Genomic DNA, 24399 nt, shown 5'->3' with positions numbered 1-24399 from the left:
TTCTATTTTAAGAGAGTTTTTTTTAAAAAAACAAAAGCATAGAAGACCTCAAGTATATTTTTTTATTATTACTTTCTATTACACCCAAGACTCTATCATTCAAATTAAAGATAAACATTGTCATTCCACTTCACTGCTATTATACCAGCTATTTTTCCCCCCTACGATCACTACCCTTTTTTTTCCTTCTTTTTTTCTACCCTTTATGGCCGCAGTGCAAAAATACAACTGACGTAGAAGGTCGGCAACGTGCACAAAGCCAGCACTGAATTGGACTCGTGGGCCTGATCTCCTGCACTATGGTGCCTTTCTGAAAGGGAGCGTGTAGCTCAGCCTGCAATGTTGTGCTTGGATGCCATACAGGTCTCCAAAGAAAAAAAAAAACCCACCTTGTTTTCATTCCAGCCATGTTTACATAAAAGCTCTAAAGATCCCCACCGGCAGGTTATTTCTAACCCCCGGCCTCCTTCCCGCCCTCCGTGCCCCTCTCCAGCCAGCCCCCGTGGTAACAACCTGCCACTCTCCGCAGCAGCGACTGTTAAACATCTGGCTGTAAATTGCCAGTGCTGCATGCTTTAAGCCGTAACTATTTATCCTAGCTGGAGAAGGAAGGCAGAAATGGTTAACTGCATCTAAGCCCAACTCTACTGGCATAGGCCTTTTTGTTACAGCATCGTCACTTGGCATCTAGGCAAAACTGGCCAACAAACCCGTTTTTAGCTGAAGTAATGCCTGTAGTAAATTAGCCAGTATTTATCTGACTGACTAATATGGGTCATTGAACTTCACCCAGCTTTTCCTCACAAAACAGAGAGAAGTACGACCTGGCAGTCTGAAATTACTTGTATACTTGGTACGTCACTCGCAGCCCTACAGACAGGGCAAAGTAGCACATTTGTGACGAGCTCTTCAGGGCAGGGATGATGGTTTCACTTTGTAAAATACCCCAAACAGTGCAGCAAGGATGCCCTTGGGCAGCAGGTCTAGGCAGTACATCAGCACAAATTATAAATAGTAAAAAAGAGCAAAGCAATCCCTGTTTTCACATGCCCTGCTGCAATTCCGCTTACTTAGCCAGGATAGCTAGAAGCGCAGATTTAATCAGCCGAAAAAGACTTATGCCCGCTGATGAGGTCTGCTGTGGCTTCTGCTCATCACTCGGCACATGCCGCATAAAGCGAGGAAGCTGTTTCAAGTAACACTTGGAAAGATGTGCTTTAAATTTGTGAGCAAGCATGACAGCACGCTGAATAATAACCTACACGCTTCTGATGTTTTAAAGACTGCTTCTGTGCCCCACTGAAGCCCAGGGGAATTTCACCATACGTCTTAAGGCCACTGCATCTGGCCCTCATCCCCTCAGGTGACAACTGCACCGCACCTTCCAATCTGGGTGAGCCACAGGCAAACACCACATTCCACACTGACTTTTGTAGCTTGGTTTTGTCTATTTTATGCATTATTAAAGTGGCAGAAATCATTAGAAAAATGCACTTGAAAAGTTTAAACTCATCAAGACTTTCTATCCCAAACTTCAGAAAACAAACATACTTCCTTTGTATCCTAGCACAGCGTACATTGGCGCTTGGGTATTTTTCTGTTTATTTTTTAAAACTTTTTTTCCCCTCCACATATTTCACTATCTTAGCCCAGCCTGTGTGCCCACTCTAACCATGGTCCCATGTACATCTATTCCTGAATATATTAAATATTCACACATATAACATTGGTAATTTGATTTTACATTAAAGCATGTTTCTTAGGAGATATTTGTAACAGAAATCACCTTTCCAGGGCCTTTAACTTCACAGGAGGTTTATTTTTGTGTTTCTGGTCCATTAATACAGTGCCAAGGAACAATCTTGTGTTGCTTATATTAAAATCTGTTAACTTTTCACCTGAAATTCATATTGAAGATTCTTAAACTATAACGCAATAATAGGTATATTTGCAAAAATCCAGAATTCTTGCAGACAAAACTGCTCCACTGAGTCACCTATACTTTCCTTCTAACATATTCTTTGTAAAAAGTTTGGGCCAGAGGCAGTATATGTGGGTTTGGCACAAACTGTCACATACATACTTGGTATTATCTATGAACTTGTATCAACAGTAACATCCCAGAAAGGGATATAAAGGTTTCAACCTTAAGTGCTCCTTAACAAGGGAACATAAGTAACACTAGGACATAAATATGCCCTACTTTTGCCTCATGCACAAACTCAACAGCCATCTACTTCACACACCTATTCCATCTTTACTGCAGTCTTTATCTTTACCTTTACATGTTCCTGATACACATTAATTTGTCACAGGACATTGTTGGAAGGTCATCTGGTAAAACGTAAGGAGAATCTCTCAAATTTTCTGCTGTCTGTAAATAATAAACTTATTACCACTCTTCTGATATAGTTAGTCCATGACAACACTCTTGCTCAGTATTATTTTTGGCTTGGATCACAGCATTACTTGTATGCTGCTTTTTTTAACATGCTCAGGATCATGAACTGAGGAGGAAAATAATTTCCTCAGCGGAAACCTCCAAAATTGGAGAACGTCCTCAGAGTGAAAACTGCAGCTTTTATGATTCCTTCTTAAATTTAAGTCTTACGCTGGGAAAAGGAAGACAGAAGGATGAACTTGGTCACCACTTAGTTCAAAAATTAGTTCAAAGATGCCAGTTCATCTCCCACCAGATATGCCATCTCATTTGTTCATCTAAGGAAAGCAGGTCAATGACTGCAAGATTTAGCATCCCCTGATGTCTATTCTGAACAACTGCTAGAACGGTAGTATGAAGGCACACTTAGAGATCAGAAAAACTTACAGTCTGCTGTGCAAATGAAGATGATTTATGGTAGCATTTATTTTTCTTCCTTCAGCACCATCCCTCACTTACAGCATACTTCAGCTCTGCTGGAATCAAGCACAGATTTCCCGCTAGCTTCAACAGAAGGACCATCAGGCTATTCATGCTCTAAACAGAGGCTGTAATGGGTACAAAAACTACTGTAACTTGCACAGATGGAAGTATGATAATCAGTAGCCATCAAAAATTTCTACCCTGGAAGATGCAGCACTCTAGAAATCTTGAGAGCTTCTCCGATTCTGTGGCCCTTTCCCTTCCTTTTATTTTACCCAATGTCTTTCAGATACACCTCCGTGCGTTCAAATCTAACTGGCAGCATCTTATCAAAATGGCAATGTAAGTTTTGTAATCAAAACTACCTATTTCTATCTTTCTACAAAAATCTCAAATATTTATTGTGGAAAATGAAGGTGAACTAGAACATGTATATGTTCTATGCCAAAGAAAACAAGTCTTGTTTGGGCTTCATAGATTCAGGAAATGGTTCAAGAACAGCTTATCTGAGTGAAAATGGGATCTCTGTAACGCTGCTAAAGCCAGCATGAATAGTTCTTGGGAGGAATGCTGTAACTGTTAGATTTATGCCTACTGCATTTTATTTTTTAAATAATAAATCGCTTTGGTAGGTATTATAACCATCCCAATACTCAAAAAATCTCTACACTGGGACAATTTTATAAAATTTTATTCTGCACACTGTATCAGGACCGTATCAGTATTTACACAGCAAGGGCTGACGCATTCTTTGAACGAAGTGCCTTAGATTGCCTACTCCATATAAAAGCTTTTGATAGAACAAGAGTGAATGTATAGTATGCTTATTTTCAGTTTTCTTGTGCTCTCTCTTGTTTCATTTGCATATCTCTCCTTTCCTGACTATCAGCATCACAGGAAACCATGGCAGGAGGTACTACCAGGGCTACCAGTACTTACAGTAGTTCACAGGAGAATCTGGAATACTCCGAGGAATACAGAAACGACTCTTTTCTGTGTTCAACATGCTGTGATTCAGAATAATAAGCTGCTGTATTTGTCCAAAGGGTTATGATTCTCTGACTGTGGAACTAGCAAAGATTCACGCTGCTGCCACGCTACCTAATGTGCGTAATACTTTTACCAAAGCCCAAATGCCTCAGGTATTTCTAGCACACTAAATATCGTCCCCAACCTGGGACTCTTGAAAGCGGAAGCAGAGAATTGTTAAAATTGCATGACCAGTTTTTATTATAATCATTCTTCATTAAAGATGTTTTTTTTGAAAAAGTAGGGTTTGTTTTTAATTGAACTTTGATTGATCTCACAAAAAGCAGAATTAAAAAAGATTGCCAAACTCAGAAATATCTTTTAATGAGCGAATTTTTTCATGAATGAAAATACCAGTTGGATCATGCACACTGGAAAATTTTTGGTCTTTTAAATTACTAGTTTCTGCACAGGGACTCTGTGTACACCCATCCATAACTGAAATACAAAACAAAAGCTAAATAAAAAATACAAGAAAAATCAAAACTGTGTCCAACTGTTACTTTATAATGCAGATGCTCCTTTGCTTTCAATTTCTTTTCCCATCACCCTGCATATACAATTTTGATGTTCTGAAATTAGGATGGTATCAGACATTCCCTATGGAGGCATTTATTTTAGATGACTTGGTTCTCTGTTAACATGATCATTTTTAAATGATCCCCTCTGTCTTCATGAGGGGAATACCTCTTTAAATGCATGTGTAATATGATTTAAAGAGTCTGTAGCAATTAAGAATCTATACTATCAAAAAAAAGTTTTTTTTACAACAGGACTGGATCATTTTTATTGCACCATTGAGATAGATCAAGGAGATTTTGATGGTTAGGGGGTAGTTAGTTTTTTTCAGGAGTGCCGGACCTGCTCCTTTGGTGCACCAGGGGAGACAGGCACTGAGCAAATACAAAGACTGAAGCAGCATCAAGACCAAAAGGCAATGTTTGTTGCGTTGATCGGGCCACCTTTCACCAAGCACTTTTTTTCCCCATAGCAACCAGGAGGATGCAACCTCTGTCAACGCTGACATTGAAGGATTTGGCTCAGAGTGGAAAGCTGGCTCATTATTTTTATGAAATAAAGGGCTTTGACACCTTTGGAGGACTGTCAAGACTAAGGAACTCTGACTTTGATAGGTTCTCATTGCTTCCTCTCCCATGCCAATGGCAGGAATGTAATACAATAAAGACTATTGTGGATAGAAAGGAGCGATAGAAAGGAGCTAAGATAAACCTAACAGCACTCACCTGCCACAGACTTGCCAGGTTCAGAGCAGTTCCACAAACCAGCACCACACTTATGTCATTACTGTCTCAAACTGATGCAAGTCGTCAGGCACAACTAAACTGAGAGGAAGGCAGTTCTATGCAGAAGCTTCTGCTTTGGATGTCTGTCTCTCCCTAGTATTTCACTTTACAGCAAATCTTGCACCACCAGGAAGAGGATTATATGAGCTAGTATGTTTTTCAGACCCTATAATTTAGATGAGAAAGAGTTTTAAAAACGTCAAGGAGCAGATGTCTTACCAAGAAAAACAACAGAAATCTCGTACTATGGATTTATGTTTGTTTTCTGGCTGAAACATCAACTCAAAAGCTGCTCTCCTTCAAACAGAAGGAAAAAAAAAAGTTGATGCTGCCAATTTGACAAGAAAGAGTATTCACATAAAATATACCCATCCTGTGTTCTATTTTTGGTTGGTTGGTTTCTTTTTTCCCAGTTTTTCTTTTCGCACCCCTCCTTGAAGTACCTCCAATTTTTGACAGTACCCATTTGGACAGTCCGATGGTTTTCAAAGGCACAAGCAGTATCCTTTATCTCGTCATGGCCACAGACATAAAGCTTAACTACAGCCGGTGTCAAAGAGCAATACAAGACTTAAAAATGCAGCTATGAATATTGTAAAGAACAGGAAGAAGCGCTAAAAGGAAGCAGAAGCTTTCCACTGGATTAAATATCACTGTGGTACAGGTCTATGCTGTGTAGTACAATAATGAACATTAGGCATTCAGGGATGTGGATACAGTAAGTCCAGTAAACTTTAAAACTTGAAGAAACACCAGTCTTGCAATACAAATTTGTGTCTCAGCCACTGAGAATACTAAACGAAATATTCTCTCCAAAGCCAACAGTTCATTTTTGCTGTCTCTGGAACCTTTATATTCAAGTTTCAAACCCTCAACTTCAGTATTTTGTTAATATCCAGCCTCATAACTTTCTGTTCTACCATCGCTTCGGATGTGTGCATCAGATACTTTGAAGACAGCACCCACACACTTGCTTTGAGAACTTCAGCTATTACAGCCATATAGCAATTACTCTTTGTTGGCTGTGAAATAAATAACCAAAACAAGAAATCTACATCTATCTTAACTAAGCTAATAACAAGAAAACATGCAGCTATGCTTGGGAGCTCATTAGCAAAAAGCACAGACATACAGACATTCCCTTACACAAAACCTCTTTCACCAGCATCAGATATAGAATACTTTCTGCATTTGTCACCTTTCAGGTCTGAGTTTCCAGCATGCTCCTTGTTATACGCAATTAGCCCCATGCCAAGCTTTGGTACATTTTGTAATAAATCCCTGACCACATTTGCTTCAGGCTTGGCAGCTCTGGAAAGGCTCTATTCATCGGGGCAGCAGCAAGCCATAGAACTCACCACACCGCACAACTCACTCGCAGAATTCCAGCACACTACAGATTTCAACAAGCCATCCCCTCCCTCCTCCTCTCAGTCTGACACATGACTGTGATTAAGTAGGGTATGAAAAAGCTCCAATCAATTTTTCTCTTTTTCATCCCTCACCTCCCTCTTTCCACCTCTTCCCCCTTCAGACACAACCCACCCCCCGCAAGAAAACCCTCCCTTCTCTCCCAGCACTGCATGTTAGGTAGGAATCAATATTTTTTTTTGCCTGTATTTAAAACAGTAACCATCTGTTACTTGCAGGAAGGCTGTCTCTCCTTCTCAGGTTTCTTCAGCTTGGGAGCACTACCCTCACAGCAGAGTGTAAGGCTAGCTCTAGGCTGGGAAAGCTCTCTGTGAGGCACCCGAGAACAACAGTAAAACCAACAGCAGCAGGAGCAACCACCAGCCATCGGCCATCTGTTCACAGACAGCATAAACAGGAAAAAAACCAAAAAAAACCCCACCAACTTCTATATTTCCAAGCATTCAGACAGGTACAACAGCAAAGAGGGAGCTGCGAGAGGCACCGGGCAAGCATGCAAGCCACAGAGAGTACAAATGGGAAAACAGTTATCTCCATAGTATGCATACTGGATTTCTCTTCACACTGTGCTGTGGGTCACACTCACTGGCAACACTGGGATAATCCGTTTTTGGCATAAACAAACCCATTCAGAAGAGAGCAGAGCTCTAGATAAAGAGGCCTCATCACGCTTAGAAGCAATGTTGCAAATAGGCCTGAAACGAGCTTTTGTTTTAACCACGAAAGGGTGAAAAACCTCTGCTAACTCAGTATTATCTCACCTTTCATAGAAGGGAACCCCAGCTGTTACACTAGTACACAGTTTGACTCAGGTTACCCGTACAACACCTTCCAGCAGTGCCAAAGTACCTTTGCATGTGCTTCAATCCTCCTTTCAAGCTCCAGGCACATGTTCCCAAAGCTTCATCTTCTTTCTCAGCAATTTCTGCCATTCCACTTAAGGAACTGCCACAGAAATAACAGGGACACTGCTAAGCTGCGACACCTCCGTTGTCGCTCCTTGTCAGGCAACAGATTGACAAAAATGATATTTAGCAGGCATAAGCAAAGCTCCAAAGAAGATCTGTAGCTCAAGGGTACAGTCAAGAATCAAGAGACAACACGCAAAAGGTCATGTTGTATTAAAAGGCCAGGTTTTCTGCAGGTTTGATTTCTCCCGAGTCCCTCCTTTCAGGATCCATCCTTCCCAGAGAGCCTTCCCTCTGCCAGAAGGCTGTTCACGCCAAAGCCTTCATCCAAATTACAATACACTCTTTCAACATAATAAAGCATAAAATCATGCCACAGCTGACTATACCTAAAGGCAAAACCTAATGAGAAACTAAAAGAGAAATTAAACCAGAAGTTTATCTAATTACTATCTTTGCCTTGTTAACCTACCCTTTACCTTGCCAAAACACTAACCTAAATATGCATCCTAATTTTATGTCATCACCTTGCTTGCCTGCAGCCACTGAATACCAGAATCCACAGTGAGATTTCCTTGCTACTTTTTCTTCTTCTTAATCCATTTTTTACCAAGTCCAAGACTTTAAAAATAGTAGAACAACTGCCTATGGCACAGTGAAGTCAGACTTAAGTACAATACTCCTTGTTAAACTGTAGCAGTCTCAGAATGTATTTAAGTCATCTAAGGATAAGTCAGACTAAAAGCTCACCTGAGACGTTTAAAGCTATCTAGCTTGTGCCTTATCTCCTTTCAAAAAGCTGAGTTCACCTTCTGCTCAAGTAGCGCCTGTTCATGCATCCCAGCTCAGTTTCCTACAGCGAGGACAGTTTCGTTCATGACTTTTGGAGAACTCAATTACGCAGCATCACATCGTGTTTCCAAGGTTCCTATTTACCTCAACACAAAGCACCGCTGTAAGGGGATCAAAAGCTGGAAAAGCTGAAAGATTATTTAATAAAACAACAATGTAAAGTTTACACGTTACCTTGAAAGATCCTTCAGGAATTCTTACACAGCTCTCTCCCAACCACTCCATGACTGTGTACACACATCCCTGGGCACAGAACAGCATTTAAGCAACCCCAACAGCCCTTTGCAAGTACAGAGGTGGGTATATGAATTTCTACCAAGTTACTGAAGATACCCAGCACACACGGGCTGTTCCTTTGATAATAAAAATGAGAAAAACTGGAATCTGAGTTTCTGTAACTTCCTTTTATCGCCGGCCATTTGTCTTGCTTCTAAATTTACCAAACCTTTCACAGACACCAGAGAAGTGTAGATGTTTTACGTGAGTATGAATGGGACCAGTCTTACTCAGAGGCAAAAAGCTTGACTTTCCCTGAAAGTCCAATCCATCTGTTTTTACAAATATGTACACTTAACTTTAATCTAAGCACTATTTACAAAAATACATACAGACATAAAAGAGCATAATAAATTAATAGCTCACAAGAGGCAACAATGACTAATGACAGATCTTACTCTCCTTTCCAAAGCACTGGCGCAAGGGAACACGGCAGATAAAATTACCCAAGTTGACTTTCCATGTTTCTGTTAAACCAAAACTTTGGTGTATTCTGAACTGTCTGTGTGATGTTTCCCAGCTGGAAGACATAAGCTTTCCTAAACAATTCAGGACTTTAACGTGACCTTACAACCATCATCTTCTTTCATACAGCCAAGGGATATGCTTGTTAGTTTATATAAAGTTTATCTTATCCATCAGATTCTCCTGCCTGAATGCTGATGTTGCCTACTTGTGGCTGTACTGTCAACAGAGCTTTCAAAAAACTCTCCAGTAACCTGACTCCTGGTCATGGACAACAGTCAGTAAAACTGTAAAAAGCAGTTGTGCAAAACCGTTTATGGGTAATTACTGCATGAATGAAATGGTCCAAAGTAGACAGATATGTTGTATACATTGTTTTAAATCCACATGCTTGTCTTTTTCTTTGATGAAAATTGTTACCAGTGATTATTTGGTGCTGCCAAATTTGTACATATCAATGATGACTGTTACCTGAGTCCAAGCTGTAAGTTCAGAGGCAAAACAAGACAACACTCTGAAACTCTTGACACTGCTGCAGCTGCATGTAAATGTCAATTCTTGAGAGTTTATTTTCAGTGTATTTATTGACAGAAACATAGTGTGTTATAAAATGGAGAAGTACCATTTCTTCTCTAACTCAGATGAAAAGCTCTGGTGAATGACAATCGTTTTTACTTCCCACATCTCATGTTGCAAGGATCACTTACTACAATCTGCATAGGCTTTTCTATTCACTTATCCTGGACTGTAATGTGATTATACATGGAAGAACAGCATGTGTATATGCACTTGAGACTGAAACATGACAATTATTTTCTCCTCTCAATTTTGTCTTTTTTCCCCTCTGTAATTTACTTTTTCCAACACATTTCCCAGGTGATCACATCTTTTCTTAGAATTGAGCTGCTTATTTTCATCATCCTGCATTCCTCTTCAACAAACTTTTACCAACCCCATGTCTACTAAAACCCCACAAGTTGACTGAAATTTGAAAATATTAACAAATACCTAAAATGAAATAAAACACAGGATGCAACTTTTAACACTTTGTTGATAAGACTTCCTCCTGTGAAATATTACCTCACCATCATGTGCTCTAAGGGCTGATTCCACACAGATTTACTCCAACAAGGCCAGTACTCCCTGTCCAACAACACATTTTATGACATTTCTGTCATTCACCATGCTCAGCTACATGTTCCTGAGTCAGGTTCACCATGGCACCAGTTACACTGATAGAACAGAAGGATCATACCTGATAAATTCCCATTTAAAAAACAGTATCATTTTATCTTATAGTATGACTCCTGTTTATGAAAAATGGCTACATCATGGCAAGGAAGAGCACAAGTTTTGTGTGGGAGACGTTGAGGGAAGGGAGAGGAGAAAGCAGCCTGTTGTGGAAAATCCTCTTTGCAGCAAGAGGGAAAAAAATAATCTCCTCAAATTATACCCTGACAACTACTAGCTTCCAGATAACAGCCCAATTAACTTCAATACAGCTCAAATATTTAATAATATTAAATTATTAATATATTAATATTTCATATGTAGTAATAATAATTGTAAGCTGTGGTTCACTGAGATGGTAAGTGCAGTTTTTGGGTGCTCAGTAGCCAAAAAAGCAGCGAAAGCTGATGGCAAAAAAAAACTGAACTGGTACCAAGCCATTCTGCTGATACAAATAGATTTAAAAAAAATTTTTGAAAGTAATTTTATCTTGGTAGATTTTACGCCAGATCAGGTATCATCATTCTTCCTGCAGCTGGTATGAGGCAGCTATAAATACCTCATTGTGTGCTCCTGCCAGCCTGACAAAAACACGAGCAAGTTCTCACATCTGACCTGGTTCAAATCCACACGGCTTGGCCATGCTGCAGCGCGCAGATGTAGCAACAATATCGATGATCACAGCCTCACAGGGTAACAGGCACTGTTCTACTCTTCACAACACCCAGGGCTCACTCACCAATATCTGGGATCAACACAAGGACTTCCACAATACGTTACAATGGGATTTTCAGCTGCAATATTAATTTATTCTTATTTAAACATATGTAAATGAATAAAGTAATGTTTCTAATAATTACTGAAAATTTAAAAAAAAAAAAAAAACCAACTTATCACACACAATAAAAATCTTTTGGCAAACTTTAAAGCCTCAGATCTGATGGGAAACTTCCAATTTGCTTCAGTGGGGTATGGATCAGGCCTTTAATCTCCTACCTGTAGCTCATTCAGCTCCAGCTTAGACTTGACAAAATCCTGCCAACTTTACCATGTCACTTCATAATAAACTGTGCTTTTTAACTGAAGCTAACTGAAAGCTGGAGCTTTTGATGAGTGCTTCCAATTACATTTTCATTTCCCTTCGTCAACTACACACACAAGTGCTGTAAATCTCTATCATTTTAAATGAGGTCTTCAAGGGTAATTTTGGCAGCCAAACAGGAGCATGCATCATGTTTGAAGTACTGTAGGATTTTTTTTTTTTATTTTAATCTTTTGGACTCAGATCTGAAAGTCTCAAACAAATTCATTGCTCACCTATCTCAGATGACATTTTAATTGTAGCTTTTAACTACGCATAGGCTAATGGAGGAAAACTGAGTAGAAAGTTCTTCGACTGTACATTCAGATGGAGAGGCTTTACTGAGAGAATTTATTTTGCACTGCTGAACTTTATATTAGTGAGATACCTATAAATACTGTTAAATAAAACTGAAAAAAAGCCTTTAAAATAATCTTTATGGATTTCAGAGGGTTTTTTTCAAACTTTATTTGCAGGGTATAAGCATTTAAAATCCAAATGCAATTTCGTAATTCATGGTGTTATGGAAACAACTTCCCAAATCTCCACATCTGCCACCTCTTACTGTTTAGGGGTTTTTTTTATTCTGTCAAAAACTCCCACAGTGTGTATGTGTGTGTACAGAGAGAGAGAGAGAGAGAGATTTATACTCCAAGAGCTAGAAATTCTCATAGGAGTACCTGGTGATTTTATTTCCTTATTTATTTAGCTTTCAGCCATCAACAAATTTATTCTCTCCCAGTCAATACTGTGACCCCCTAAAAGATGTTCTCTAGGTGGTCTTTACACGAAAAGCCTCGCTGACAATATTTGCATTTGTGAAAATATTTTAAAAGCACAGAAGGAAGGACATGCAAAAAGGGAAGCAGAATTCCCATACTTCACAGCTATATGAAACAAAAAGTAAGCGAGAAATGTCTACTTACCACCCTGAGGGTCTCTCCATGTGGTACCACATTTGCTAAGGTCCTTCCTTTTCCTTTGTAGCACTACTGTTTAGTAGAATTCTTCATATGTCTGTAAACACTAGAGATATACGTGGAATAACAGTATTCATAGGTTTCATGTGTTTGTTGGTGTTTTAGATATGCATGCTTTATTTTCAGAAAATGTGCATCAATGCAGAAACCTTGAGACTAAAACCAGTTTCTTTCAGCTTTGATAAAATAAGTGACGCTTTCTGTTGTTGTGGCTTTGCAATATTCATTGCATTTAGTTTTTTCTTCTTGTGAATTATGACATTTATAAACAAGCATAACTAGCTAAATGCAGCTGGAAAGCCATTAAAGTAAAAAAAGTAGGAATAATCTATTACATCTGCTTTTCATAACAAAGGGCTACAAAGACTATATTGAACATTCATTCCCATTTATCTAAGCTGATATTCTAAAAAGGGAAGCCCAACATCTAACCTCAAAAACTGCAAGGTGTATTATAGGCATAAAAAAGGAAATCACAATGAAATAGGAAAACACATGCTGCAGATAATGTACAGAAAATTAAATACTTAAATAAAATATTTCAGCATTAAAACTTAGAGAAAGCAAGTATACAAGCACTCAACTTTGGTAACTATTTAAAATAAGATACTGATTTGAAGATGAAGACTTCTGAGGATTTTCATGTCAGATTATCAAGAAAATTCTTTGTTAGATGGAAGTGGTGAAACAGTGCATCTATGTTAAAAACTTTGCAGAAGAGTTGTGGGTCATACATATTGCTGCAAAAACCGAAAAGCCGAACTTTTTAATAACTGAAACTGTAAAAATATGTTTCTAGCATACAACCATGTAAACTAACAAAAACCCACGCAGTTACATATTAGAGGAGAATACTACCAATGGTGCTCAAACACGCACTGCCATCAACGGGTGCCTTTCTGCTGACCTTGCTGAGATGTGGATGAGGACGTACCACACGTAATCCCTTGCTGCACAAAGTTCTCCAACTTTGGAGGCAATCTTGAAACCTGCACTCAACAATTTAAAACACACATTTTCTGATGGGAAATGTAAATATGAAGGCATACCTATTAGAGCAGAGAGCAATGACTTGTACATTTGACCAAAGAGAGAGGCTTGGAATTAGAGTTTTAGACTGTGCTGGAAACATGACGACCAGTATGAAAACATTGCAGGAGATCAGTACAAAGTAAGTTCGTGCAGAAGTCCGACTTGAATACTCATAGTAATTCCTTTCCTCAAGCCACTAAAATATGTTCTCATCAGGGCTATATATGTTCACTCAAGTTAAAAATCTAATTTTTCACTGAAGTTATGAATCTGGTATATTTTACAAAACCAATGACCATACGATATTAAAAAAAGTTATCTAGAATTCAGTGAAAAGTTCTAAATACATTTTAAAATATTCCATAAAGCCTAAAAACTCCTTAAATCGGTGTAAGTTCTCCAGACTGGAAGATTAAAATATATATTATAACTTAGAAAGCAACTGATTCATTCACAAAATACTCGTGTCTACTTTATACCAGAAATTTTATGGAAATTGTCAGAAAGTTCTGGTATCTAAAAGAAGCATTTACTACAATTTTTTGTAATTCATGTCATCTTGACTTCCCAACCATACCCTACTTTGAGCAGGGCTTGAAATTGTAAAAGCTTGTATTAAGTTATAGTCCTAAATCCTATTACCTTTATTGAAAAATTGGTGCTTGATTTTTGTAGACCTTTTGAAAAATCTAGAAATATTTATATATTAACTCCAGCAGCATTAGGCTTCAGATGCAGCTAAATAACTTATTCCAGAAGCAAGACACTTGAACCTAAAACATGATATATTGCCTGATTAAGGATTAGTTATTTGATCCTAAAAACTTACACGGGAAATGTAAAAAGTCTGGTTGCTACCTAGCTGTATTTAAAAATCTTAGAAAAAGTTTACAAAAAGCTTTATATCTGCACTATATAAAATAAATGTAAATGCAGACATTATAAACAGAACAACCTGTATATACAATCACACAAAAACCACCACAAATCTCCCTTCCCCCCGCCCAAAGTTGATACTTGTCTCAAAACCAGAAAACAAAGTACTGCTTACAAAAAGGCAAACATAGATTTATTTAAGTAACACCTTAAAGAGGTAAAACAGGCTAAAACTCACCTTTGACAGCACGTTACAGTCACACTGAAGTTGTTTAATCTTTCCTAGTAAAAGAAGCAAAGACTAACTAGCCAGTAAAGCTTACTGCTCTCAGAAAGCACAATGTTTTTGAGCTGTTTGCCACCTGTAAATTGTATTGTTATTATTAGCACTATTTTTCAAAAAAAAAATGTATCTCATCATGCATTGTATAGGACCCAAAAGCTGTGGGGCACTTAACTTCTGTCATTGTCAAACATTTATTTCCTCTCGGGTCATGCCAAAATAAATATCAAAGAACTGGTGAGAGTCATGACATACGTGAACTTGCTCATTAACTGTTGAGAACCTCACCATTTCTAACCACCTTTTTCATGGACTTGTATACAGGCTAATATTACAATATTGATTTTAACATATTTATATATGGTGCCCTTTCCACGTGGCATATTTGTATCCTGTCAGCAGTCACTTTCTCAAGCTATTGAGACAGGAAAAAAACCCACATATTAAAGTGACATCCCTGTCTCTTCAGCATGAACAATCCATCAAGTCTCAGGATTAAAAAAAAAAAAAAAAAAAATCCCTTTCTCTATTCAGTCTCAGGATCAGTCTCTCCTCCAGCAGCATCTTAAACAAGCATGATTTTGTTCTGCATTCCTCAAGTCTGAACAATGGAGTTTTTTCCTGGAATTTAAATTAATTTGATGACTAACACCACCACCAGCAAAACAACCCTCCCACCCTCCAGTTCCTTGGTATTAATCTTAAGGACAGTCATAAAGCTGCAAAGACAGAACACTCAGTGGCTTTTAAACAAATGCTACCACATTTTAAACACGTGCGTGTTTGCAAAAGCTCTAAGCCTCTATTGCTCAAACCACTTGTGGTTTCTCAGCACTTCTTTTTTGAATGATTGTGTCTTTATAAAATAAACATGTTTGAGACTAAATTACTTGTGTGTCTGTTGGGAATAATTATAAAATTAGCTTGTTCTAATTTACACTTGCGGGTTTTAAAAACATAACCAAATACCACAGTGAGTCTCCTGGTGAAACCAAAGCCTGGCATGTCAAACATGGTTTAGATCATGCACATGGACTTCGATTTTCTCAGCACAGCAGTCTGATCTGTACAGAAGGCTTAGTCCTTTGGTTTTGTCTCCTAATTCTCCAAATAAGTATTCACATTTGTAGGTCCCCAGAGACATTCTTATTCATTCAACATGCCAATAGATTGTGCAATATGTTATACAAAGAATTCAATTCCAGACACAGAGCTGTGATTATCAAAATGCGGCAAATGCAGTATCTTCACATATAGTTTCAGTAGTTTACAATATGATGTTCAGCCAAAACACACATAGGAGTTTTGGCTGCTGAAAATCTCAGCGTCCCAAATATGATGGAGGGATGTGCTACAGTTCCAACTACATTACCTATGAATGCATTGAAGGTCCAGCTAGCGCTATTCAGGAGAGCAACTGTGCTGGTTTTGGCTAGGATAGAGTTAATTTTCTTTTAGTAGCTAGTATGGAGCTATATTTTAGATTTGTGCTGGACACAGTGTTGATTACACAGGGATGTTTTTCATTATTGCTGAGCAGTGCTTACCCAGAGTCAAGGCCTTTTCTGCCCCTCCCACCACCCCACCAGCGAGCAGGCTGGGGGTGCACAAGAAGCTGGGAGGGGACACAGCCGGGACCAGCTGACCCCAACTGACCAAAGGGCTATTCCATACCATGTGACATCATGCTCAGCATATAAAGCTGCAGGGGGGGAGAGAAGAAGGAAGGGCAAGTACATTTGGAGCGATGGCATTTGTCTTCCCAAGTAATCATTGCACATGATGGAGCCCTGCTTTCCTGGAGATGGCTGAACACCTGCCTGCCTATGGGAAGGAGTGAATGAATTCCAAGTTTTGCTTTGCTTGTGCTTTGCCTATTAAATTGTCTTTATCTCAACTCATGAGTTTTTTCACTTTTACTCTTCTGATTCTCTCCCCCTTCCCACCGAGCGGCTGTATGGTGCTTACTTGTCAGCTGAGGTTAAACCACAAAAGCAACACATGATTTATTTTAACCATGTCCTTCAGTCCCACTGATTTCAGTGATCTAAATTATGCTTTTCCAGGAAGAGAAATTATCACATTATCACAATGCTTCTATTGTACTATCCTGGCGCAGAACATTACATTTTTGTGCATTAGGTAGTCATGACTGCAGATAATACTTTCCAGGGAACTGCAGTGATCAGCTTATTTCCAAAGTGTTTTCTGCTGTTCTAGTAGACAACACTGGTTGATGCAGTCCATATTTTAATACTAATATGCCAGGATTACAGTTAAAATAGTTTCAGTCAGCAATAGCCAACTCTGGCAGATCAAAATCTTACTCAGCTTCCTCCTCTTTTGCTCTGGACTTGCCACCCAACACCTTTTTGGCAGTGGACTTGCAACTCTATGGATCCACAAGATGTGCCTTTGTAATGAAAATTATTCATTTCATAAGATGACATAGGTTTGTTTCCACTCCCAGTGGCTAGAACAGCTTCTGTTAGGCACCCTACAGCTTGTCTTTTTATCCAAGGCCAGGGAAGATGCAAATCATACTTTCTGTACCAAGATAAGGTAGGTTTAGTTTCTGTGTTTACATCCTGCTTTCAGTCCCTCAAGGCTGCAAAGGTTACATTACCCTGCCCTTGCCACCACAACTTTTTACCTTATTTTCATCTTTTCATAAATACCTGAACAAGTTTTTTTCTTTTAATCACATCAAAGCTAACACTTTAGCCAGCAACTTCTCCATGCATAGTCTGTGGTTTCAGACTTGTTCCACATTTTTCAAGTGCTATAAATTCTCTTTTTTCCTCTATTTTAGTTTTTTTAATAGTTTTTTTTGTACCACTTCTCCTGCTGCTTCTCCCACCGCAATAAAAATGTATATCTCAACAGAATCTCATTCCCAACCTGCCCCAAATTTCAGTCCTGCCAGGTCTAGTAATAAACCATGCTATCAACCTCTTCACTCCCTTTTCCTCCCCTACCAAAAATGAAAAAAAAAAAAAGCACTTTACCAAATTCTCTCAAAGTTAGGTTGGCCTGTTCCAGTCTGACTTCCCAAATCCTGCACCTCACCTAGCAGCAGGGGATTACACCACCCAATTGCCTACAAGCTGCTTCTACTCCCTCACTGACTCCTGTCACCTCCTCCCCACTAGATCAAATAAAACATTACTCTCTTCATATGAGTACTGGCGATGAGAGAGTATTTGTGGATGGATAGGAAGGCAAAACCCTGGTTTCAGTCTTTTCCTGGGCCATCTCCTGCCTTCCAGGATGCTTCCTGAATCCCCAGTTTGAGAATCTCTGTACTTGTTCTTCTTATGCATACACATACATATAGACATATATATGTGCGTGTGTGTGTATATATATATGTGTGTGTGTATATACATATATATGAATATATGTATATTCTATATACAGAATATTTATATATGTATGTCTGTATATAGAACATATATACACACACATATATTCTATATGTATATAGAACATAGACACACCACACACATGCATTTAAGTGACTGCAGGCTGCAAAGCACTGCAGCATACACTGCCACTTTTTAACATCCTCCACAGTGTATTTTTCCAGTGCATTCTCGGGAGTTGATTCATTCTCTAACCTCATATAAAAGTCAATAGCAAACATTGTATTTAAAAGCCTGAACTACACATGGGGTATTTTACCAGCGTGGTTTTTCAAGTGCACTTGAGTTTACCTTCTGGCTATTTTAAAGAATGAGTAACCTGTTCCACTCCATTCGGCAACATCCACTCCTCCCCCAACCTCCCTCTTCTGTGAAAATCGCCTTTTAGACACAAAAGTCAGCAGCAATGTGGGAAAGAGGTGTATTTTAACCAGATATATCCCTCAGCATTTGTATTTCATATTAGTCACCTTTCCAAGTTGAAAATTGCTTACCAGTAATCTGAAACGGACTATTTTGTTAGAATATGAAACAGGAAAGTTAACAAGATGTTCCACTCCATAATTTTCTACACCAGTCAGTCTTGCTTTGTTGCTATTTGTTCTACATTATAAATGCAGCTAAGTTATGCATTGATAAACTGAAAGTCATGAGAACAGTTATTGAAGGATGGTTCCCAGTCACAAAACATCGTACACTTCAACTCAGCAACTCCACTGCCGGATACCTACAGTACTAGAAAGGTAAATGCCACACAGCTCTCCTCCTTCAATGCAGGCATCACAATAGAACTTTCCAACTGCAGTTACTGTCTGTTTCAGAGGCCTGGCTTTATATTTTGATAATTAGATTACAATCAATTAGTGGAAATATCCAAAATAAAAAAAAAAGTGAAGAACACATTTAACTTCCTGGAAAGTTAACACCCCCCACCCCCCCAGCAAAACAAACATTTCAGCAATATTAAAGCTCTGTTCATATTTAAGGAAAACAGCAACCTTATTTTCCTTGCTTCATTTGTGATATATTGCTTATTCGTGTATTTTGTTTCCAAAAACATCACAAAGAAGGTCAAACTCCTTTGAGGCAAATATTATTATTGGGGACAGCATTTGCTTTCTGACACAGCTCTGTTCAGGGAGAAGACCGAGCAGAACGCTCATATGCCCTGCTGTAAACCAGACCAGGATGAAGAATGCCGCTGTCCCAAGGCGTTCTTGATTTTAAAAAAGGGTCAGGGAAGAAAGAATTAAGATGCACATGGGGAGAATAGTTGGGTTTTGACTTGAATTATGTCGTGATGAAAAAAATTACACTGTTCATCATAACTGGGAGGGAAGATGTAGGAAAGCTGAAGGACAGTTTCTGGCCTTTCCCTCCCAAGGACCTGAGTTTTCCCAGTCTATGACGTTAACTCGGATCGCTCCCACGAGAAAGCACAGCTGAACTGGCAGCCCACTGGCACCCTCAGTTTTCACAGCACTCGTCCTACACTCACACACAATTTACAGACTTAAACTTTTACTGTATAATACAGAAGCATATAACGTTGAAAATAAGGCTAAATTAATACTTAAGGGCAGTCTTTTTCAGAGCAGACTGCAAGTAGGAGGCAGGGAACAATTAACATTTTTCTTCATGAAGCCCGCTGCCATTGCCAGAGTATTTAAGCTGAAGAAGCAGTTAGGATATGGTGAAGCAGCAGAGCTCACAAACTATAATTTTCTTTCAGTGATACTGTTAACTGATCCTGCCTGTATAGCACAAGTTCCTCCCACAGCTACACACGAGCACTGATTCAACATAGTCAGAAACTAAATCCGCCACTGATTACGTTTGCGAATTTCTGTCATTAAGCGCAATTCTTAAACCCTGCTGGGTACTGATAAACTTAAGTATGAACTCCGAGCTCTGTCACTCCCACAAAGTGCTGCTGCTCTGTCTATGCACCCATGGGGAACTGCACACCCCAAACTTCAGACATACTGATTTTTTTCTAAATAGAGAAGGAAGTGCAGCGAGTCAGATCTAGGCTTTTACATATATCACCAAGCAAGGCTTAATGGATGCACAATAAGCATGGAACAATCTCTAAGGAGGAATAACTTCTGCTCACATTCAGAAAATGCAAGAGCACGCTGTTTCACCAGAAGACCGTTCTTTATACAGGCAACGGAGTCTTACAAGGACAGGAAGAAAATTATTTGCCTCTAACCAACAAATTAGCACAGTAGGTACAGTACTATTAAATATTTAAGGTTATTACTTTAAATGAGTTCTCCAGTGCAGGGAAGAAGGGAAAAAAAAGAAAAAAAAAAAATCAGACTCAATTAGATCCTAACCCAGTAAATTCTCATTTCATTCAACATGGGTTTTGCCAGAATGAGGTTAAGCTCAGGCCATATTAATTTATCTGTAAATTATTATTAATACATTTTCACGTACGTTAGCACAGAAATTTTTTCCCCTGCATCTTTAGAAATCTAACACTGCAACACATTCCTTCACTAAGTCCACGAGTCCTCCAATAGATGTACCACTTCAGCAGGAAAATTTCTTTCTCCTTTCATGATTGATTGAGAATTCATCCAACAGCAATTTAACCTTTGAGATTATACATGTTGAGTAAATTAAAAAAAAAAAAAAATCACAAAATGTGAACATTTGAAATGATGGGCAATGGCTTCACAAGTTGCAAGGGGAGAAAGGACAGGAGCACCAGGGTACATTAGAAGGTTTTCACTGAACTCAAGGGAAGTTTTTGTATTTATCAGTGTATAAGTTGTATAATGCTTACAAAGAAAGCCTCAAAATCAGCTATATCAGCACAAACACACAAATCTGACTTTTGGTGAATCTTCTGATTTCTTTTCACATTTGCTAGAGTTTTGGGTCTTTTTTCTCTTTTACAAAACTAGTTAACTTTCAAGAAGTAGACTTATACCTTGCTGTTCTTGATAATCTAAACATTAACATACAATTGAAGCCTTCATACTACCATCCAGTGAAACACAATGCTGAACAAGTCAAAAGTGGATCTGCAGATACAGTCATACCATAGTGATCAGCTTGTGCTCATTAAAACACATTACCACCCTCAATTAGATGCTGCAGCCTGTCAGATGAAAAATGATAAATGACGGTGTATGAATTCCAGCCCCTTTGAACAGAAATTGAAACAGGCTTGTGCTCCCTACCTGCATTGCACTGCACAAAGGACACATCGATGGTCAATCTGCTGCGCGTGTGGTAACTGGTAAACCAGACCAACCCCATTCTTTGCAGTTGTCACATCAAACCTACCTACAAACACTTTTCAAAATTTGCCAAATGGAAATAAGGAAAGACAGTGCTATGTTGATTTCTGCATCAAAAATTGCAATTAAGATTTCAACACTAAGTTGCATGCTATACCTTTAAATGTTTCTTGCAGGTTTTAATTTAACACTGTATAAAATTTATAAAACATCAGACCTTTTAGCACAACACGAAGCAAGAACCATTGGGGAAAACATGCCTCTGAGAAGACTTCCAGAATTTTATCCCCTTCTCTGTCTCCTACTTCTGACAAGCAGAAGTAGGATAGGCATTTGCTACTTAATTTTGAAGGTGTATCTCAATTAAAATAGGCCTCAAGACCCTTCTCTCCTCACATCAAACCTCTGCGCTCTCATGTGACAATACAGAGCAATAAAGACAGCACCAGGCAAGCCTATACATTTTCTTTGAGAAGGGGCACGAACAGCACTCTACTGCTTTTAAGAGCTCTTGCCGAGTGTGTGCAAGCATGATGGAGTGAACTTGGGCAGGCCAGTTCAATGGCATATGGAAAATGTCACAAGTTCCACCAGCAGAACAAATTGCTATCCACTTTGTCATGCCGATGTACAGGTACTTGCTTATCTTCAGAGCCTTTATGATACCTGTGGTAGAATTACACATTCCATTCCCAATACAAGTTATGTTATCATATATTGAACTTACTACAAAGCACAGAACTCGAAAAAAAAATAACCCAAAATAAACAAACCCTCCATTGACAAACTTTCTATGAGCTCATAATAATGAACAATGTCTTATCTCTATCAACAGATGCTGTCTTACCTTTATCAAGAAAAGCTGAAATGTCGCTTTCTCCTATTCAGCTCCCAAGAACAAAAGAAATGAACTCCACCCTGTGGGCAAAGAACATTTTTTAAATGATTAGTGATATTCTGAAAGAAGGTTTAACACATTACAAAACAATACAGACCTTCCAATGCTGGTATGATACTCAGGTAAAAAGTATAATGATATCTGGAAAAAAGCCCACTGATGGCATATAGCTAGTTATACGTTTACTACATTATTTCAACAAGTAACATGGTAAATGCTCCTATGAACTGCAACCTATTGATAGTGAAATATTCAACAATACTATTTTATACGGAAAATTACACTTTTATTTATTAGGTCAGCTTCCAAGAGAAAATGGCAATATTGCAACCCCTTGTGCAATCTTCGACTACACAGGTTTCCTTTTCATCTTAATAGAGGGCCCCAGAAGAATGAGATAATGTGATACACATTACTAGGATGCCCTAATAATTCATGTATCTTATAAACTAAGGATCATTGCTCCTCCCTCCCTGTTTTAACAAACACACAAATCCAAACACTTCCATGGGAGTAGAATGGGATTTGTATGGCAACAGATGTTATAAGTCTTAGGATAAGATCAACAGTCTCATAAGCATCAGAGAGATCGAGATTCATTTATTCTGCAACGTAGCCATAAAAGCTTTACTGAAGTCCTCAGCAAGAGCAGTTTCAGTCAGCTGCAGAGGACTGAAGACAAGGCTGGAAAATTAATCATAGAGGCTAGAAGCAAAAGAGAAAAAAAGATGGAGCAACAGCAGGATGATGATGATGATGAAGGCTGCTGGAGAATGAATGCATTACATGCTTGTATCATAAGGAAAAGCAATTTCATGGGTTGAACAAAAGACACAAGAACACAGAGGCAAGGAGAAACAGGAGGACCAGAGCTTTTGCTTCTTTGCTCTTTAATTAACTACTCCATTATCACACTAGAATGTGAAGCAGAAATTATTCATTTAGACAGCTTCCCTAAAATCTTTACAATGTCACTCCTTATCTTATCTGAAGTAGTTTTACACATATCAACACCAATTCAAGAGTTGCAGAATGGCTCAATTTCATACCTGTCCCAAACAGTGGCCAAATATTTATCATTTCCTTCACAATACTGGAACAGCTAGAAATTTTGCAAGGGCATAAATACAACTGACTTGCTGATAATGGCCTGATTCAAGTAGCTGTCCTTGTTCTTACAGCAGGTTTGTTATTCTACAGTTCCTATAATCTGTTGTTTGAAAGGAAAAATTAATGTTGTTTTTTATTGAAGAAAATACCTAAGTAATTAAGTGCCACTAATCAGATGCTACACATTTTAAATATGCAACTAGCTTGTAATGACATGGTTAATTCACAGTGTACATTACAGTTTCCCTTTTTCCAGGATAAAAGAAAATCTCCATGCATTTTGTTCATACTAGTTCTGGGAACATTCACATACAGAACAAACTACTGAATCATTTAGTTTTGCTTCTAATTAGCAGAAACCAGCTGCTACTGGTGAGTACATCTTCCCTCAAATACCTGTAACTTTGACATCTTGGGAGCTCTCATACATCCATAACACATATTTCAACTTAGATTAAAAGACAGAAAAAATACTGCCTTTACTCCCTAAGATTCACTGGAGGGATTTTGAATGCTTCCTTTTCATTGCTGAACTTCTTCAAAAGGGCCCAAATATTGGAGATTCTGCCCTTTCACATGCATCAAGGTGCGCACATGAGGTCATACCCATTCTGAAATACTGTTAAATTGTGTTTATACATCCTAGAGGTTTGTTTAGTGTTTACACAAAGCTACAGGTAGAACAGGTTTGGTTTAACAACTTATTTTCAATCTACTCAATATCAATATTTCATCACCAAATTATTTTAACATGTTTAACACAGCGACTTTCGCCAACATCAAAAACTTTCTCAAGTTAATAAACTTTCATCAGCAGTTTCTTGTGGTCTCTTCCAAACATTCACACAGCTCTGCTTCCCTCTTCCCCCTGGCTCCTATCTAGAGTAGAGGGAGATGCACAACTCTTGCAACATCACTTGTGACCATGCAAGTCCAGTCATTGGCAAACCAAGGCTTCACAGGATGGCTTGCCTGGCAGCTGCCCAGGGCTACAGTGAAGGATTGCCCCAACAAGCTTCCCCACAGTGAGGCTCCCACCTAGTAAGGGATATAAATCTCCAAGTTGAAAGTAATAAGGATCATAATCAAGCACAGAAAT

At 38.6% G+C, this 24399-nt stretch overlaps 1 protein-coding gene across 7 annotated transcripts in view; it reads right to left on the bottom strand.

Annotated features, from left to right (window-relative positions):
• Window positions 1-24399, bottom strand: part of BMPR1B (bone morphogenetic protein receptor type 1B) — a 273903-nt gene that overhangs the window by 189495 nt on the left and 60009 nt on the right. For 3 of the 7 annotated variants that reach the window (XM_087736647.1, XM_087736650.1, XM_087736646.1), the window contains 5 exons: window positions 22140-22210; window positions 14566-14609; window positions 13327-13408; window positions 12366-12465; window positions 10974-11152 (listed from right to left, as the gene is read on the bottom strand). The gene's annotated coding sequence lies outside the window, so the exon portion shown is untranslated. Of the gene's footprint in view, window positions 1-10973; window positions 11153-12365; window positions 12466-13277; window positions 13409-14565; window positions 14610-22139; window positions 22211-24399 lie in introns of all 7 variants that reach the window. The other 4 variants (XM_087736652.1, XM_087736651.1, XM_087736649.1 and 1 more) reach the window with 3 other exon arrangements.

The sequence above is a fragment of the Nipponia nippon genome, unplaced genomic scaffold, assembly GCF_047370975.1.
Source record: "Nipponia nippon isolate SJK-2023a ecotype South Korea unplaced genomic scaffold, ASM4737097v1 scaffold_6, whole genome shotgun sequence".
Classification (NCBI taxonomy): domain Eukaryota; kingdom Metazoa; phylum Chordata; class Aves; order Pelecaniformes; family Threskiornithidae; genus Nipponia; species Nipponia nippon.
Note: the sequence above shows the minus strand (reverse complement) of the source record. Positions and strands in the feature narration are given on the sequence as shown.